The 20,240-nt window shown below is 40.8% G+C and overlaps 1 protein-coding gene across 1 annotated transcript in view; it reads left to right on the top strand.

The window, feature by feature from the left end:
* The window catches only part of fbxl17 (F-box and leucine-rich repeat protein 17), a gene marked incomplete at its 3' end in the record, with an annotated part of 219,635 nt that overhangs the window by 93,534 nt on the left and 105,861 nt on the right, over nt 1–20,240 (top strand). The gene's annotated exons all lie outside the window — the stretch shown is intronic.

Here is a 20,240-nt window from a genome sequence, read left to right as displayed (position 1 = left end):
CCCGTTTTCTTTTGGTTTTTCTTGGATATTTTCTAAATGCCATGGAAAATGTCAACGGAGCCCGAACCAGCCACCGACAGACATTTGTCCTTGTCTTGTTCCTCCACCACCTGTCTCTCCAGATTTGAGACGAGGTGCTGAGGGGCCTTCCCCTGTCCTTGTCACTTCTCTTTTTCCGGCTTGTATTTTCACTTTTCAAGCACAAGGATTCTTCTTTTCTTGCTTCCAGTTGGCCGGACTCTACTGGACTCGCGTGGTTTCTAAATTAAAAAACCCCGGCCTTTCTTATTTACTCAGACCTGCCATGTTGGAGCAGATTGGCTGTCAGTGGAGATCAGAGTGGCACTTAGCATAGTGAATACACAAGGAGTGCTAGTGTTGCCCTGTTGTCAGAAATGATGAAGAAAAGGTTCGGGAAAAAACAAAAACCTTGAGGTGTAATGGAGACAGAGTGATTAGGCACGGCCGATGCGCTCGCATGCATGTTGCATATTCTCTCTTCATTTCTCTCTCAGTTCTGCCTTTCATCACAAATGCTTGCTCTCTTTGCTCTGTCTCTCTTTCACACTTCATCTCCTCTCTAGTTGTCTCTCCGTGTTTCTCCTTCTGTCTTTCCCGTGCTTTCTTCCTCTCTGCCTTGCGCACAAACAGCAAGGCGATTATTTTTGGCAGGTTGGGTGTGAAAGTGTGCTTGATAAACACGCCGCCGTGGTTATTAATTTTGAGTAATGGCAGCGTCAAACTCCAGCGCCCTGATAAGTATCGAAGATGGAGAAACATTTGCGGCGCGGCGCAGACACACAAAGAAGGCGAGCAGCTGGAGCTTATAGGCTGCTGCAGCGTGAGAGTTGCTGTTGTGTTCAGGCACCGATCCAAGAGGCGGGAAGGCATCCCGCACCTCTCTGCATACATTCTGAAGAGTCGCACCTCAACTGACTGAAATATGCTAAATAAAATAAGAAAACTACATTCAGCCTGACCCCTCATAATTTTCCCAACTCCTCCCGCTGCCTCAGAGTCTCTAATGTGATTGAAGTGCTCTTCTTTCTGGAAATCATAAGATTTGAATTGTGATGCACTGTCGGTGACAACAAAGCGGCAGCTGAGTTCAAGGAGCTTTCGGTAATCTGATTTTTATCACTTTCTTGAACTCTGTCAGTCACTTTTTTCCTCACATCACAGTGTCACAGAAAAAGTCAAGTTTTCACTGTAGAATTGAGTACTTTGGCTGATAGGAATTGGAAAAAAGTAAAGTAAAAGTAAGACCTGGTATAAAAAAAACACCCAGTACCTCACAGTGTCAAATACATTTTTAAGAAGAGTTAAAAAAAAATTGTCAGCCAGGCAAATCTGGCATTGTAGCCATGCTGTAAAACGCCCTTTCAGTGTTTGATCACTGTCATTCTTGTGATTTTTCTAAGCTTAATAAATCTAAAGTGTCACCTCTAAATGCTGAATTATAGCATTTCTTTCAAACCTAAACAAAAATGTATCTGAGCAGCCTTGTGGACCATCCAAATGTAATTATTGCATGGGAAACCCTGCATCTCACAGCTGTTGAACCACATTAGACACAGGCCATGAAAAGCTATTATCTCACAAAATATGGGGCACAATGAAATTTAGCTAAAATCCACGTTAACCAAATTGTTGACCCATGACATTGAAATTATTGGTTCCATTTTGACCAAATAGGTTTCTCTCTCATAATTAATTTTTTTTCTCACATTCCGATTTGTACTCTATTTAATTAGGATGTGAAAACTACATATATATATATTTTTTAACTTTCCCTTTTAGCTTCCAGGAGCTACGAAAAAAAAGTTAATAGAACACATACTTTGAAAACATGGCTTTTAGCTTTGTGCTCTGATGCCAAAATGCACGTAGATCAGACAACCTCAGACACAAAGTTGTCTCTTAAAGTCACATTCTCTCCTTGGATTTTGTCTCTGATCATATTTCATTCTTATGTCCTCATAGTTGATTCATTTGTTATGCTTTCGTCCAGTTCCCTCATTATTGTGATTTGAAGTGGGTGTTTTTTCAAAGCGTATTTCTATATTGACGTTGAATTTCAGTACTTTTTTCCGATCTCATTTAGAAGTTTTTTATTTTTAGCTTTATAGGAACAATTATTCCACACACAACTTCCTGATGTGTTCCAACCCAAGAATCAATTTTAGTCAATTTGTCCGAAAGGGAAGAACTTTCATTTCTCATGTTTTCTTCACACACAACTTCAGTCTGGATACGAGCAAAGAAAATAGGTCGATATTTCTCAAGACGTTTGTTTTGCTCCAACACTGTTGAGGAGGACTTGTGGGTCAGACAGACGAGAGAGTTGTCTTCTGAACCTGTGGTTGGGGATTCATTCTCCTTTCCTGCCTGTCAATGTGTCAAAGTGGCCTTGGACAAAACACTAAACCCCAAGTTTCTTCCAGTGGTGTGAAGGCACCTTAGATTCTGCACCATTAATGTACTTTCTGTAAAGTTGCTCGTGGACACTAGCCTGTGACCAAATACTTTACATGTTGCCTTAAAAACAGTTTACCAGTTTACCAGTGTCTGAGTGAGAGTTATTCACTAATGTCCTGTAAAAATGCTCCAAAGTAAACAGGGAGGCTTTCTAGTTTGATTGACATTTTCAGTAATCAGTCAGACTCAATGTGTTACACACACCTGTCAGCTTAAGCAGGAATCTGAAGCCGTTATTGCTGTCGCTGCGGCAAAAGACACCAGTGAAACTGAGAAGGGATTTCTATTTAGTAAAAGCCCTCAAGTGCACAATGAGTCATTAGAGTGTTGACTCTGCTTTGTAGAAAACAAGTAGATAAAAAGACCAATTTTTGGTATTTATTTGGCATGAATAAAGCAATAACCATAAGCTGATGTCCACATGGTAAATCTCGAGTCCTTCATCCCACGTTGCTGGACTTTGACTCAGAAAGTGTCACTGATTCTCTCCCCAGACGAAGGCCTCCACATCGGGCCGTGTGTCTGGATGTCTGAGGCTTGTTAAAGTGATTTGAGTCACTCACAATCAACGTGTCCATGGAGCAAGTACGTAATGTAATCACCATGAAATGTTCTCATGAAGTGCTCCGCTGGCCAGAAACCAAGGCGTCGGACTAAGAGTTAGTCACACTTTCTCTATGGAAGTGTGAGACCACCAGCGCACCGTGTAATTCCTCATTGGAGGTCTGGAAGTAACAGAAGTCTTTCACTTAAATTTCCATGTCTTCAAATTACTTTCAAAATTGTGTGATTTGTCTTCTTTTGTGAGATGGCACTCCTTCTCACTGTCAACAGAAATTAATTGTCCTCCCAGCATATCATCTGTTAAATTGAGCACAAAGTGGTGCCAATAAAAGGCAGTAGTGTCGAATTGAGTCTGACAAAGCTGTGCAGGAGTGGAAATTTCATCCTGTATGAGTAATTCTCTTTCTGGATAAATAGAGTTGGATTGGTGCTCGTGGAGACTTTTCCGGTCATGATGTCTGTGCAACAGTGGAGGTTTTTGTGAATATAGTCTGTATACAGGTGGTACACAGTGGGGGCTGTGGCTTATTATAGTTATCCATACTGTGGGGTCAGAAAGCTACCAATATAATCTAAATGGTAAAAAGACCACGGGGCTCGGCTGCCCTTGTTTCACCATGTTGGAGACCTGGCATTTGGCCTCTGTTTGTGGACCAAAGCTGTAATTTTCTCTGTGTTGCTCTGTTCTCTGTGGCTTTTGGAAGATTGGGTCAAATGAATAAAACAAAAGCCGTATTCAAAATTATTCTTTTATATGCTCATCCTTTTATGCTTTATTTCTTTATCATCAAATGAACACATGTCCTCATGCCCTTGTTCTATCCCACAAGCACTTTGTGTAATATCACTTTATTTTTATTTTTTATTTTTTGTGAATAGCTGTGTGGCTTTATGGATACCCTCCCTTTCCTTCTCCTCCCCCCCCCCCCCCCGCAGCGTTGCCTTCATTCCCTCTGCGTTGCACTCATTTGTGTGATCGCCTTCTTCTTACCCACAGCACATCCGCTGCCCCACAAATGAGAGCAGAGAGTGGGAGAGCAAAGGGGAGAGCATGATGCAGGGCCCAAGGAGCAGGGTTTAATGAAGCCAGCCTAAATGAATTTACTGCTTTCCATTGAGCCGCTCTGTCCCATGTGGCGTACGAGCACCTCAGCCATTGTGTCGGAGGCCCCCCCTCTGCTCTGCTACCTGTTTGTCTGACACCTCTGTAATTAGCCGCCACTATTGAGGAGAGTAATTACGTATTAGAGCCATGTTCTGTTAGGGGAGTCTCAAAAGTGAACATTTTTATGCAAATGTTCAGAATTGGGCCAAGATTAAGAAAATTACTCTGGGTTTTGGAGTGTGGGAGAAATAGAGGAAGGCCATTTTCTACCAAAGAAGAAAAGAACCTGTGGGTATCGCAGCATACTAAATGGATGAAGGGGACTCTGTGTCTGCTCTGATTTGTTTGGTGGGATATTTGTGTGTGTCTCGGTCTCTTGGGGTAAAGGTTTTTGCTGCGTGGCTGATTTACTATTTCAAATTGGTATTTTAAACAGTGCTCTGTGATGGGACTTGAATAACAAAGTAAATCGGGGTTATTAACTGCTATTGTTGCACACCTGGTTTGTATTAGAAGCTCTCGGGAACAAATACTGTGCTTATTGTTATTCCTCTTCTTTGTTTTGGTATGCGTTGGCTTATGTGTATCCTCTGGAAAGGCTGCCTTTTCCAGCTGCCTTCTTTGCAACTTGTGCTAGCAGTACTAGAAACTCAAGCAATTCTACAGAGTTGCATGAGCTTTTCATATTAAGGAAAGTAATTTCAGGTTGTAATAAGAAGCTCATTTCACTGATGGATTTCACTAAATTGCATTCTATTTACTCTACATTTTACTCAACAGTATACTGAGGAAACTATGGAAAACAAGCACCACTAAAGCAATAAACAAAACTACCACTGAAACAACTTCAACAGCGAGTCAAACTAGAGCACAACACTTAAAGCAACTTCTTGTGCAAGAATAACTCAAAAACAACTACAACAACCCAGTTCCTTGATATATCTTATGTTTTTGTGTCAGATACAGTTAATAATCCTTCCAAATGTGGTAAATATACTTTGGAATCCAATCCTTCAAATCAATAATACTGAAAAAAATTGTCGTAGATGAGTTGTCCGGAATCCCGTGGAGGAGTTGTCCGCGCACCGTTCTAAAGTGGCGTGGCTCATTTTCCTTGACAGTTAGCAATGTTAATACTGTTTTTAAAAAGAAAAAAAGAAAGAAGATGGAAAAAAAAAAATCCTCATCATCCAAAACAGCCGTAACTCTCATGTGCTTGGCAGATTTCCTCCCTGCTTTATTTCTGCAGTAAAGACATCAGGGAATGTTATGAACTTTCTCAGCCATCATGAATTTATTTCCTCTGTGTTTGCAAAACACGCTACGCAAGCCTTCAGAGAGTCCTGCAGGTTAGACTCACTAACAAATCACTTTTAGGGCTGACTAACTCACTATAAACAGCCTGAAAACACTCACTTGCCTGGAAACATCAAGGCTACCAACAACCCATCATACAAAACCGTCTCTCCATGTGACTGATGTTACAAAGACATAATGATTTAGCTTTGAAAAATATATATATTCCCTTACTCTTTCTTTTCAGCATGAAAAAAATATGATTGTAATTCATTATCTGAGAAAAAAAAAGTTCCTTTTCATACCAATACCATATTAACTTTGACCATTAATGGAAGTCCTGTATCTCACTCTTCTTGTACTACTAGTGGTCTGCTTGGTTGTATGCCTGATCTGCTTGACATGCATTTTAATGAACACCAGTTTAGTATCAGTTTGGGTAGAAATAACGCAATATTGAAGATACTTCAAAGTACACTGGCATAAGAAGTGGTAGATTATTCCATATAATAAATGGAGCTAATTTAGTTAGAATTCTGTATTTCTGCACCATTTCAAAATTTTTTTTTGCATATTTAAGACTGAGAAATGAGAATTATAATAGGATCATAATACTTTTTAATGTTACACTTCTATAATGTGTACATGTACCGACTATGTGTATCATATAGTCCCCTGATTTTTCTCCTTCAATTGAAATTACCCATGTGCTGTCAAAATTACCAGCTTGGATTTATTAAGTGCAACTGCTTCTTAAACCATGATGTGATCTCGTAGACACTAACCACACTATTATGTAGACAAATATTTAGCACATGGCCACACCAGCTGATGATTTTGTGAACAAAAATGCAAACTACACCCACACAAATGTATCTACTCCTCCCTTCATTCCACAGTAACCTACCCTAGCCAAGATGTACGGCGAGTTTGTCTTCATCAGACTTTCAACTTTTGAACCCTTAAATTCAATGTTCACATGGACCAAAACGCAGCTACTACGCCCTGGAACTCATGAAAAGCTTCTTTTTTTTTCTTGACTCTGTACTTTCTCATTTCTTCTTATTAAAGCCAGAAATTGCTTCATTGTCATTGAGCACATGGAAAAAACCCAGCGTGAGGCATGTGCGATGTCTATATTCTGTGCATTTCAAATGGACATTTATTTCTTGGAGACAGTAATATTGTTATTGCTGTCAAATATTTGCATGACTGCATTTGAGGGCATACGTGTGGTTTCTGGTAACATTGGATGCATGTGCAGTTTGTTGTTGGGTCAAACAGTTTGTGTTCATTGTTTAGATTGATTGGAGCTGACCTATCAACTGCAGGATATATTTGTCTTTTCAACTATGTCTTCTTCTGGAAAGGTCAAACCACAAGGTCATTTTCAAGACAGCATCTTGGCAGAAGAGGGAGATTTAGTGTCTCACTGAAGGACAAAGCAGGGTCTTTGCTTGCTATTCTGAGGATCTTCTTTCCAGGCCTTTAGATGGAGAAATGCACTTCTTTAACACTCACAAATCAGCGCTTTGCCCTTCACTGCGAATGATTTTTCATCACTTCGTAGGTGTAGCTGTAATTTCAAGTACTCACATTAAAGTTGACACGTGACGAATGATGAGTGATAAACATCTTTGACGTTGAAACATTTACTTTGTAGGACTTGAAGAGGCTCGGGCTTATCTGATGGTCAGCTCTTATGGTGTGCTAAAGCTCCTATGTTTTTTTGCTGTTGGAGGTCTGCTTCCATTACCTACTAAGCCTTTGTCAGATTGCCGGGCTGTGAAACGGTCCCATATCACCACCGGTAACAGTGGTTTCCAAGTCCCAGTCTATTCAGCTCACGCCGATACCCTTCAGAGACTGGTAATAACTATTTGCTCAGGCTTATACATTCTCACCCTCTAACTTTCGTCCCCCCTCTCCCCAGTTATTTTTTCTCTTTTTTCATTCATCCTCCATTTACTGAATTCATATTTCCTTTCCTCCATCTATATCCTCACCATCCTTTCCACCTTCTTCTCAGCAATCATCTTCCTTTTCAGCTTTGCTATTTAAACTCTCTTCTTCCCCAAGGTCTTGTCAGATTCCCTTGGAGCCAAATACTATTAATGCTAGTCTCGTGAGGCGTGCGTGCATGTGTACGTGTTTGATGCAAAGCTCAGTGTTGAACCGCCAGAGGTTAAAACAGTTGAGGTTACACAAAACTGAAAAATAATGCACATTTCAGAATTTCACAAAAAAATTTTTTTCCCGGAGCAAGAAAAGAAATAGCAACTTAAAGTTGTTATGAAAGATGAAGAAAAAGGCAATTCATAATAAAAGAGACATAGACTGACTCTCATGGAACTTTAAAATCTAGGTGTTTTCTGCTGAGGAATTGTAAAGTAAGTCGAGGTGTCTGTAAGTACAGTGTCTTTCACCATCAAACGGCACTCAGAAAATTGTCTGGCAGACCCCACAAAACCATAACAGAATCAGAAGACAAGCTTCTGAGAGTTAACAGCTTGTGTAATAGGCGACAACAGCTTTAAGCGCAGATGAATAGTGGCTGTAGTAAACAAACCTCAGTTTAAACTGTGATGAGACTTGGAGCTGCAGGTTTGACAGCATGAGTTGCAGCAACAAGACGTCAGAATAAGAGAAAGAGGTTTGTCTTGGCCATGAAGCACAACTCATGAATCAAAATGAAAATTTTTTGTTTATCACCCCCGAACTTTTTTATGCCATCAAATCGGTGAAAGGATGGTTCCACAGTGTGTGACGTCAACTTGGTGACTCATATAGAGTGAGATGCCCCCTGAACCAAAATGGCTGCTACATAAATCTACAGTACTATACAATACCCTCTGGCATGAGGACAGTTGGTCAAGGGTTCATCCTATAGCAAGATACTGACCCAAACATTAAGTACATGAAAAAAGAGGACATGGTGCTGTTTTGGGATTAACTGAACTGAACAGTGAGACAAAGCAACTGACAAATGCCACACATTTGCGTGAACTTCTGCAACACAGCTGGAAGAACAGTCTGACAAACAAAATTTCACTTGTACAAAATACTTGATGTAACAAAGGTTATGTAAGTTCTTCGATCAACTAAATAGTGTGTTTTATTCACGTAACAATGAGTTCTGGGGTTTTCAAATCTTATGTATAATGCTATACTTTCCCAAACTCAGAGAAGCCAAAATTTGTTCCAGGTGGAAATTTGCATAAGCTGCTAAAAGTTTCCCCTGGGAAAGTTACCTTGAATAGTTCTGTAGTTTCACTTTTCGCCTCACCAAATGCACAAGAAATGAAAAGTAGTCCAATAATATGGTCCCTTTCTTAAATACCGTTTGACTACTACATGCCTCCATGTACTTTTCAGACTGTGAGAAACAATTCACTCAAAGTTTCTCCAGGTAATTTTGTCAAGAAGTTTAGAAACTTTGAAATGCTGGTTGTTGTTCCTAGGTTTTGATTATTTTACTTTTTAATTTATCTTTTCAATTATTTCAGGAGAAAAAACAATGGCTGTGAATGAATGTATATATTTGCCACTTTAAGTCATATTTAAGCTTCAGATGTGACCATCCGTACAGTTGATTTCTCATGGAAATATCATGCCAGCGATTATATTTTGTGGTGCTTTCCTTGCATAACTGGAAAATGTGTAAGGACTGAGGGGGAAAAAGAGAGGGAGAAAGAAAGAAAGAGACATGTTTCATTAGCAGATTGAGGGGCCTATAATGTGATGGCTGGTTGAGATGGCTACTTAAATGTGATAGGCCATTAGCTATTCATCCTTTCTGCACTATTAATGGAAGGTATGGAAAATGCAATCATGCAAATCACTCTTCGATCAGAGATTTTCATGGAGGAATAAATGCTGACAGCGTGGAAGGGAGGCAGTGTTAAGAATGGACAGTGGGATCAGTCTTAAATGCTCTACCTTCTCTCCTTTTTCCAATCTCATACCTGTCTTTGTCCCCACTCATTTATCAGCAGGTCCTCTGTTCAGTATGACAATGTTATGGGTGAGTTGTCATGGCATCCAGAGAGACAGACACAACTGTAGAACTTGCCAGGCACTCTGTCTTGGTCTCCCACCCTCCTCTTCATTTTAAAATCTCATTTCAGATAGTCAGCATATCTGAGTGCGGTCTATGTGTCTCAAAAAAAAAAAAAAAAATATAGATCTGAATGTTTGATAACCTCCTTATAAGTTTAGGAGAAGAGTTGCCTATAACAGATCTGAGTTGAAAGTGAAGTTTCATGCTGTTTAATGCTGCCCTCTTACAAGTGTCGGGTTACATTGCACTGAAGTCCATCAGCCCTGTTATTTGTCTCAAATACTTAAACTTTGAGGAAAAAATGACCCATGAGCTGCGCTCAGTCTGGCTTCAGACCTGTGTGCTACGACCGGGCTCTTTAATTGATTCGAACAGAGCCAATCTTGCGTCAGTGCAGGGCTGCCAAGACCGAGCTGCTCTGGAAAGAAAAAGACAGTCATAGACTTCTCAGGCTACAAAACTTCAATCAGACTCGTATCGGCACTACATCACCTGGCAGAGTACTGCAGTTGCCAATTATACGTAATACATAAGTTTATTGATTTTGTTTCTCTATTTTTTTTTCCTGCTTTGCAAAATCTTGTCCGTGACTGTCACAAACTGCAACACTTTGAACTCAGGCTTTTCATTTAGAGGTTTCATTATCTTACCTGCGTCATAAAATTATTCCCAACAGCGGAAAAAAAACCAAAACAAAAGAAAAAAAACACTTACTTTGTAAAGTAGAGTTCATTTTGGGGTGATTTGACAGAGATGAAAGTGATCAGATTTTAATACAAGCCAAATACAGGCCCTATTTTGTAAGTATTTTAAAAAATAAAGTTTTGCATGAAAAATAAATTGGTTTAATAAGATTGTGAGCAACGATATTACAGCATACTGCTCTGTTCTTTCACACACACACACACACACACACACACACACACACACACACACACACACACACACACACACACACACACACACACACACACACACACACACACACACACACACACACACACACACACACACACACACACGCAGTATTGAAGACAGGTAGATATTGTGAATTGTCCCCCTTTCAGAAAAATACTTAAAAAATATCTGATCCATCCAGTTTGTCTGTTCGCCCAGAATCATTCAGTTCCAGCTCATATTGGCTGAAAGGCAAGATATCATCTTACATGAATCACTCTGTCACAGGACAAATGTCTTTGAATTATATTTGAAAGCTGATGGAAAACGAAAAAAAACAACAAATAAACTGATGTAAGCAGTGGGATAACATGCAGACTCCACAAGGAAAGGCCTTGCCTCAGAAATAAAGCTGGTTCCTCACACTGTATGGCGAGTGCTAACCACTAGCCAATTATACATCCGTCATTTATTCACAGGCAAAACTCTTGGGGCTGAAAGCATAAAAGTTTCTCTTTTTAAATCTGTTCTTGAAAATGACTCAGTGTCCTTTGCCAACAATTGATTTACATAATAATAATTAAAAAAAACGGTCACTATCAACTCAATTCAACACAGGTCGACTGCCTCAAATCTTCCACTTTAATCTTGCTCAGGCTTTGCATCAAGCGACCTCCTCTTTAAAGTAGGATGTGAGATATTGCTCTCCTTGGATAGTCACTTTGAGCAATTGAACCTGACACTGAATTTCCCAAAAATACCTTTACAGCCTCTCGTAAAATACTTCATCAGGCCTCAAAATTGTTGATTAGCATATTCACTGAGGATAGGCTGATGCAGTACTCTTTAAATTAATAAGCCACTAACTGTACAACATTTCATGAGTGAATGAGAGCGAGAGACGGTGAGGCGGGGAGATGGATGCCTTTTTTGCCACCTTGTGAAATATGTAATACATCTTCATTTTAACAGGTGTTGTAAATGTCAGGCCGCAGATATTCTCTTAATGAAAAGATCACCCCATGTCCAAACTTTGACAAATGTTTCTGGTTTGAGCTGAAAAACCGGGGAGTCATCTCTCAGTTCCAACAGTTTGAAGTGTTAACAAACTCAAGCTGTTGCCACCTCCTGTGAAACCCGCGAGTTTATCAGTTTTAAATTAAACACCGCCACGTCGTCTGTTGTTAGCGCAGTTTTACCGCCTAGTCACTGGTGAAATGATGGTTGGTGACGAACCTCAATCTGTAACTTCAGTAAGATTGAAACTTGCAGTACATTTTAGTGTGGACTTCAGAGTACCAATGCAAAAGCAGTGAATCACAGTGTGAACGGTGAGTGAAGGTATGAGTACTGCTGGATTAGTGATGCTGTGTCAGTCACTTAATCCATCATTTCATCGCGACTCTGACCTGAGAAACTCAGCTGGACTCGGTGTATATAAAATATAGCTCTTTCACATGATCTAAAACTGGTGCAGGATTTTTTTTTTTTTTGATATATTGAACTCATTATGCCTAACATACGCGTCATTGCAAAGCAGCTGACAGGGTTCCTATGACTATAGTCAAGCTGCCATTAAAACTTGACAGATGTTGCATCACAGTTTGAGTCAGCACCCCATCGTGCTGTAAGTGGCTCGTTTGACCCTGAAGTTAAGAAAGTACGCATGTGTGCAGTGAGTCAACTATACTTCATTAATTTTCTCTCCCGTGTGACGGTTTTTTAAAAACTTGCAAGTGGGCCGAGCTCTAAAAACATCCTTCTTCATACTTCTTCAACACAAAAGTCCTGCTAATTGTGTTTATTCACTTAATCACAAGTCCCATGTGAAAAACCAATAGACACAATTTTCATAATTTAACTGAACTTGTTTATCTTTCATATAGTCATTGTCATTAATCGTAGACATTGAACAATGTCAATGTGTTTTGCATTCTTTATTTTCAAAAGCTGTTTTTATGCAGATGTATGAACACATGGTGTGGCGTCTTCACAGCCTGCAGCTGGTCGAGTGGGCTGCTTCAAAGCTTTGTCCAACATGCTGGACTGTGATTGTAGAAAGGTTAGGCAAGAGTTTGAGCATCTGAGAAGTGTTAGATAGCGAGGGCTGCAATCGGCTCGCTCTCAAACCCGCCAGCGAAAGTTTTTCTTCGGCTCTTCGTCCCACGGTTTTATGCAAAACTTACAACGGTGTCACTGACATCAATTTACCCATTAAAAGCTGCACCGCGCTTCGCCATCACAGAGCGTATGCTATCACACCACGTCCTCGGGGAAAGTGGGAACAGGAAGAAAATGTAGAATCAGCATACAGATATAGCTTTGTTTTGCCCCACAGTTTACAGCACACACGTGCAGCAGTTTTGTCATTTTATACACCTAGAATAGTTTAGAATATATCATGATAATCTGTCTTCGCACCAATGGATAGAATCACCGCCTGCAATTTACATTGGGCTGCTGTCCAATGAGGAATTTTCTTTGCTTTTTATATACGATTCTTAATGTGACTTTATAATGGTTCAACTTTGAATGGCTGGGGAAATTAACAGCATGTGAATAATAAATGAGGAGTTAATTGATCAAGCTTCCGCCTGAACAGCTTGTATAGCTGCGCCCTTGATATTAATACTTCGAGTCAAGGAAATCAATACATTCAGCTCTGAGAAACCAACAGTGAGAGAAATGCACTTTATAGTATTGAATCGCTTTGTCTTCTGATTGTCGGAAAAATCACAGTTTTATGCTTAATGGGAGCAAATTGTACCAGGTGAGACGGCAAAAAAGTCTGTTTGCACACATTCACTCACCCTTTGGTTTTTGATTTTGATACTGCACTTATTTCCTTTTGGCATGATTTTCTTTCAGAGATAGTAACAAGAAGAATTTGTGTTCTAAAAAATGGTTCCTCATGTCCGCGTATTTTTCCTGCCGAACAATTTTCTTTTGCAAAAATTCAGTGCATTGTCAAATAATTTTTTATACATTTTTCATTTAATAGATGTTTTCCCATGTTACTCTAAACAGATGAAACCAAAATTGAAAGCAGACGTCGGTTGATTATAACTGCACCAAGGGATTCTGAGGATTGAGGCTTTGACCTGATGTTTTGGTTTTTTTCCTCCAGTCTACTTAGTCATGTTTTTTTTTTTTTTGTTACTTTGTTTGTAGTGCGGTGCAGTTTTTTTTTTTCCATTTTTTTTTTATGTTATTAAAAGCTATGCTGCATTACATTGCTTTCAAACATGTTCATCCATCACTGAATGGGAGAGAGATGGAGGGACGCAATGAGAAGCAAACGGCGAGAGCGAGGAGTGAGAGAATGAACAAATGTAGTGACTGCTAATGGCTTTATTGGAATGATACCAGTTATTAATTATGCTGCTCGTACTCGAGCTTCGCAAAGAAGGTTGAGTTAAGGCAGGAGAGCAGCCACAATTTGTAAGGAGCTGTCTCGACGGATAGCCAAAAGTCAGCTTTTACTGATCACTGGATGACTTTCTGCTAATAGATGGGAAGTGTGTGCGTGCGAATGCACACTTTTGTTTCCTTCCCATTGCATGTGTGTGTGTGTGTGTGTGTGTGTGTGTGTGTGTGTGTGTGTGTGTGTGTGTGTGTGTGTGTGTGTGTGTGTGTGTGTGTGTGTGTGTGTGTGTGTGTGTGTGTGTGTGTGTGTGTGTGTGTGTGTGTGTGTGTGTGTGTGTGTGTGTGAGTGGACAACTAATACTGTTCAGTTCACCTTGACATGTCTGAAGGTGACCCGTGCTTGTCCTGCTGTCCTCTTAACTCCATCCATCAATCTACCCTTGATTTCTCTCTCTCTCTCGCTCTCTCTCTCTCGCTCTCTCTCTCTCTCTCTCTCTCTCTCTCTCTTTCTCTCTCTTTCTCTCTCTCTCTCTCTCTCTCTCTCTTTTCCAGGTGAAACAAAACACTGGTCAACACTCACAAAAGCTGCCATTTTTTTTGCCAAAATGACTTCATCATCTGAAAGACAACCATAGTCAGAAAACCTGATCCATCTCTGTATTTCTGTGTGGAATGTGCTTTACCAGCCATATGCAGTGCCAAACAGTGGTGAAAAGTATATACAGTATGGCCAGTGATTGGATGAGTCCCCACTGTAACTGCTCTGGTGGTGCTGTGGGCCGTTGCCCTGGAGCACTGAGAACTGAAGAGGATGAGAGTGTCCAGTGGGAGTGAAACAATGATCACGTCTCTGGATACAGCCTTTCTCACTGTGTGATTAACCTCTCGTGGTGTGTGTCTGGTTAAGTGTGTGTGTAGGTGATTGGGCCCCGGGTGTAGATATAATGGAGCCAAAGGGATGATTACACTGAAAAGGTCAGATTTGTCTGCCGTTCCTGCAATTAACACACCGGGATGAGAGAGATGGGGACATTTGGAAAAAGTACAACAGACACAAAATGAAGAGGCTTAAGAAGAAAGAAAGACGGAGAGAATGAAAAGAGGTGTATATAAAACAGCGATGGTTCTAACCAGCCACAACATTATGACCATTGACAGGCGTAGCCATACACACTATCACAACAGTATCCATTTTTATTCTCTTTTTTTTTTTTTTTTTTTTCAAAGTTGATCCGTCAGCAGCAGAACAAATGTACATATTTAGGATTTCTGAGTCTGACAGGTTCCCAGATGTGATGCCTGGATCTGAGCATCCCCAAAGCTTCAGCCCTTGCAAAATGTGACTGGCATGCAGTGGTCTGTATCGATCAAAAGTGGTGAACGAACCAAGGACTGTGAACCGACAATAAGATCAAGATCATGGGCAGTTAAGGCTCATCGATGCACATTGACATGTGGAGCGAACACTGGTCTATGTTGTCTTTTCTAACGGACAGAGTGATGCAGCAGTTCATATTGGTTCTGATAGGTGTTGAAACACACAGTGCATCTCCCACTGTACTAATGGCGGATGCAATATGTGTCTTGTTTTAGTCATTTTAAGAGCATTTATGTGAATTTAAAATTTCTGTTTTTATAAGATGTCTATTTGCACACCAAATCTAATCTCATGTACATTTTGGACAGGCTCTGCCTCTGATGGCAGCCTGCCGATCATGTTTTTAGTCACATATGAGCTTGAAGAATATTGCTCCTTACTTGTGTGCCTCTTCGGTGGATTGTGACAGATCGTATGAGGGGTGACACCACTCCATTGTAGATTACAACAAGTCTGACAGGCACTGTGTTTGGAGTCGGGATACTGATGCCTCAGTGACTGAGACGTGAATAAATTGGACTGGATGGAGGAGCGTGCCGAACTCCAAAACACTCAGTTTCACTTTAAAAGCTCGCTCTTCACATCCTCTGCACAAAGTTATCATTGACATTGTGTTTATTCTGTGCAAATAGTTTTTTTTCTTTATCAAAGATCGGCCTTGACTGGAATACTGTTTCATATGAACTCGGGGGTTTGTACCTTTTGGCATGTCTTCCAAATCCAAATATTTCAGACAGAAATGGATGAGATGGTTTCAGACTCATTGTGCCATGTAATAGGGATCCATTGGTGTCCTCTGGAATTGATGCAGTAATCATGAGCGGTCGTCTCCCAATCGGAAGGTTGCAGGTTCGATCCCATCTCTGCCTGCCCACATGCCGAAGTGTCCTTAGGCAAGACACTGAACCCTGAACTGCCTGTGTGAATGCAGTGTGAGAGTGAATGGTTGGTGGTGGCCGGAGGGGCTGATGGCGTAAAATGGCAGCCTCGCTTCCGTCAGTCTGCCCCAGGGCAGCTGTGGCTACAGATGTAGTTTACCACCATCCCGTATGGAATAAATGAATAATGCAATGCAATGTAAAGCGTCTTTGAGTGCCTAGAAAAGCGCTATATAAAACCAATGTATTATTATTAAACTCTACAAAAGCTTTTACCCCATCCTCTGTATTCTGTCAACCTTAACACCCAATCCACACAGAACTTTGATACAAGACAATATCTAAAGTTTGTGATCTGGGTTTAATGTGGACTGTACATCTCCACTGCAGGAGAGTTGTCCAATTGATGTCCTGCCTGTCTCTTGATTACAAACGAATCGCAGTCTACACTGGGAAGTCCAAGCAAAACAAATAAGTACTTCTAACCACTGCTCCACACAAGTAACAACAGTATGAATCACAACATTTCTAATCATCATAAGACATTTTATGTTTTTGTTTTATACTTTTTTGATTGCGTGGTCCTGTTTTCAGGGATGAATTTCCCGATTTAAGAGTCACCATGAAAACATCAAACAAACTTTGTATTTCTTGCTGTATTAAAGCACGACTGGGTAAACTAAAAGGTATTATTACCCTGTATGGTTTCTCAGTGTTTTATAGCAATGGGCTGGCCTGCTCGCCAGCTCGCCTGATACAGAGACCACCCCCGCAGACATCGTAAAAATTATTACACTTATGATAAATAAAGTGAAATAAAACTTTAACTGTGAGGGGGTAAGTGCTGAGGTGCCTTCACACAATGTGTGATGTATTTCTAATGAGTGTGAGAGTGGTTTGAGTATTCTTCGATCATCTTCAGACGGGAAACTTAAGGATATGAGCGGAGTATCACCTCAATTGACGAACTTCATGAGCCATAAAGTGATTTTCTTTGATTCACTGTGATCATAATATTAATTCCTGCAATTTATTCTGGGAATCTGTCATGGGCCAATATCAAACTCGTAATTAGAGAAGTAGATAGAAGAAACAAGTTGTTGAACATTATTTGGAGGTTTGACGTTTTGCTAATCCATTCTGGAGAGTCAATCTGTGCGAGGATGCTCATACGTCTGCACAGGTAGTGTTGTGCTGCGCAGAGCTGGGATTTCAAATATCTTCCTGCTCGATCCAACGAGCTCATTATTTCCGACCAGTTCTTCTGGGAGCGCGGTACAATTCCTTCTCGCGCACATGCTCACTTTAACGCACACAGCTTTAGACCACTTGACCTTGGTTGCTATGACAGCAGCAGTAAAGGCTGCACCGAGGTGTCAGTGTGTCTCTTTGACGAGTCCCGTAGGCGCACCAGCCCCCAGCCCACCCGTGTTCTGTGTTTGTGTGTATGTATGTAATGATGATTAATACCTTTGTTTTGAAAGCCGACAGAGAGTTGTTGTGTGCTCGCCTCTGCAAATGTGCGTGCGTGCCCGTGCCCGTCCGCGCGCGTGTGTGTGTTTGCGTGCGTCCGTTCCGTGTGTGACTGATCATGCACTTCTCTCTGTGTGGCTGAGCGAGTGGGTGTGTTTCATCTGTTTGTGTGCATTGGTAGTTTCAGTGCCTCACACCCTCCTGGCTGTCACCAGCATGATTGTTGTTTATAGTTTTGACATCTTGCACCTTGTCCCCGTTGTTCATCAACCTTTCTGTGGTTGTGGGAAGTTTTTGATTTAGTCTCTTTCTGGACTCGGCCTCGTCTATTTTCTGAGCGCCGCATGGCTTGGCAGCTCAGGTCACACTGGCCTGGATCATGTCCTGATTTGAATATGTTTTGAAAAGTAGAGAGGTGGTGGCTTTATCCAACCAGCAATTAGGGTGACATTCGAAAACCTCTGCTAATTAGTTGTTTATCTTCCAATCTTTCAGTTCACTGTACCTGTTTGGAGGTTTCTCATTAATTTGTTGTATGATGAAATTACTCCTGATGTGTTCAACATATTTTGCAGAATAAAATACAATTTCTTCAAAAGGACTTTTGACACATTTGGAATTTATCCCACTTAATTTATGTCACAAACAAACATTCTCGTTCTCTTAATCACTTTATTGGTTTCCTTGACAGACAATGAACCTATCAGTCTGGAATTTATGAAATATCAATCAGATGCACACATTTGAGGAAAATGTCAACATCTGTGAGGGCAATTTTTTAATTTTTTAATTTTGCTTTCAGTTTGAAATGAACGTTCTTCCTTTTTGTTATGACCAGGCAGATTCTCAGATTCATTGTGACGCCTTTGGTCTGAACTTTCTGTCAGTAGTCGCTCCAAACCAAATTGCCTCTTGCATGTACGCATGTGCGCACGCACACGAAATCATCAAACATATAAAGTGAGTACCTCGGGGAAATTCAATTTGTAAAAGCTCAATGTGTCAAATTTGCAGGCATAGCTTTGAGTGTGAAACCCTAACTTTGACAAACACTTCAAATAAATTCTTTTTACCCATGTTTTATCACTCTCACACATAATAAAAATCATTATCACACAACCCCCCCCCCCCCCCCCCCCCCCCCATTGTGTAGAATTTATGTTTAATCTGATTTGCCAACTGGTCCATCTACCTGCAAGCAGTTTGTTTCCAATCAGCGGCTGTATGAACAGTGCTAAATATTGACCTGGTTCATCACTTTGAAAACACCATTTTACTGCACACATTGTCAACACAAACATGACAAAAATTGGCTTAACTTGTCAATGCCAGTGTGAAGAGGGTATTAGATTCAGGTGTTTCAGGTCATTCAGGTGTTTCAGCCGGAAATTTGCAGCATATCTTAAAACGTTTTATTATTTGTGGTGTACTTTCATCTAACTTGTACTTTTTTTTTCATTCTTTTTCATGTTTCTGTTGATGATGGTGCATCAAATTCAGGTAAGAAAACCATTGTGTACTCTATGCTCGTCATTTCCTTTCAGGCTCCTTCTTCATGTAATTCCTTCAAAACTGTCCATCATACACCTGGCATTCAGGTATCTACAATGTCCATGCACAGTGAACACAATTATCTTTTAAGGCTTTGCATTGAAATTTAATAGAGAAATATTTACATGTTTCTAGGGAAAAAAACAACCCTGTTCACGTCCTTGTTTCTTTCTTTTTCTTTGAATTGTTTCTCTGTCGCGAACCTGCTCGGATTCATCTTTAATAGCTCACTTATGTTTGTTGGCTCCACATAAAGAACAGGTTTAATAGATTTTGGACGCAGCCAGCCTTCCTTCTCAGCTCTGGCTTACAATCTCTTCCCCTCTTTCTCTCTCCCCTTTTCCCTGCTTTTCAGTACTTTCATCCTCACGTCTTTCTTCCAGATGACTATGGGTTGCTGAAGCAGCAAGACAGACAGTGAAATCCGGGTTTCTGGCCTCAGAGCCATGCCCTGCTGGTGCTGTTGAAATTAGTGAGGTTATATACCGCAGTGGTCAGGTGTGACGCCACTGCTGATGTCAGCTCATGGCACCAACCAAATGTGGCTGCCCTATGCCATCCCACTTTTAGGCCGTCCTTCTGTGAAGGGAAAAGTTGGCTTCATAAATGCTTTTTTTTTGTTTGTTTGTTTTTGTTTTGCACAATTCCTGAAGCCGGCGATAGGTATAAGACTGTAAAGGTTTAACTGGCAGTCCATATAGGCTCATGGACCCGGATGCTGGCACTGGCGAGGTTCAGTTACCCTGAATGCACTACACCTTAGGAGGTAATGCGATTAGGGGGGGTCGGCGACAAGGGATTTGTTCAAAGAGCATAGAGAGGAACATCAAACACAAAAAGATGGGATTATCAAAAGATGAAGGGGAAAAGGAGCCTGTCTTTTTGCCAGCTTTCCCGAGAATAGATGGGCGGAGAGATGATGACACAGTGCTCTCTTTCGTGGTTTTTCCCGCTCATAAATTTTGCTTATGCCCTTGCTCGCTGTTCCTTTGGGGCAGGAGCCCGTTCTGCTAATTTCAGTATCAGTCTTCAGGGAATCCCCATCAAAAGAGAAAATCCCACATTGTGACGTGTACGATAGTTTATGAATTATGCAGGTCTGGTACTCCGCACTGTACTCTCAGAGACAGTGGAGTTTAACCTGATTATCAACTGACAAGCGGAGCAACATAAAACAAATCTCTTCTGTTTTGG

This window comes from Blennius ocellaris (genome assembly GCF_963422515.1).
Source record: "Blennius ocellaris genome assembly, chromosome: 7".
Taxonomy (NCBI): domain Eukaryota; kingdom Metazoa; phylum Chordata; class Actinopteri; order Blenniiformes; family Blenniidae; genus Blennius; species Blennius ocellaris.
Note: the sequence above shows the minus strand (reverse complement) of the source record. Positions and strands in the feature narration are given on the sequence as shown.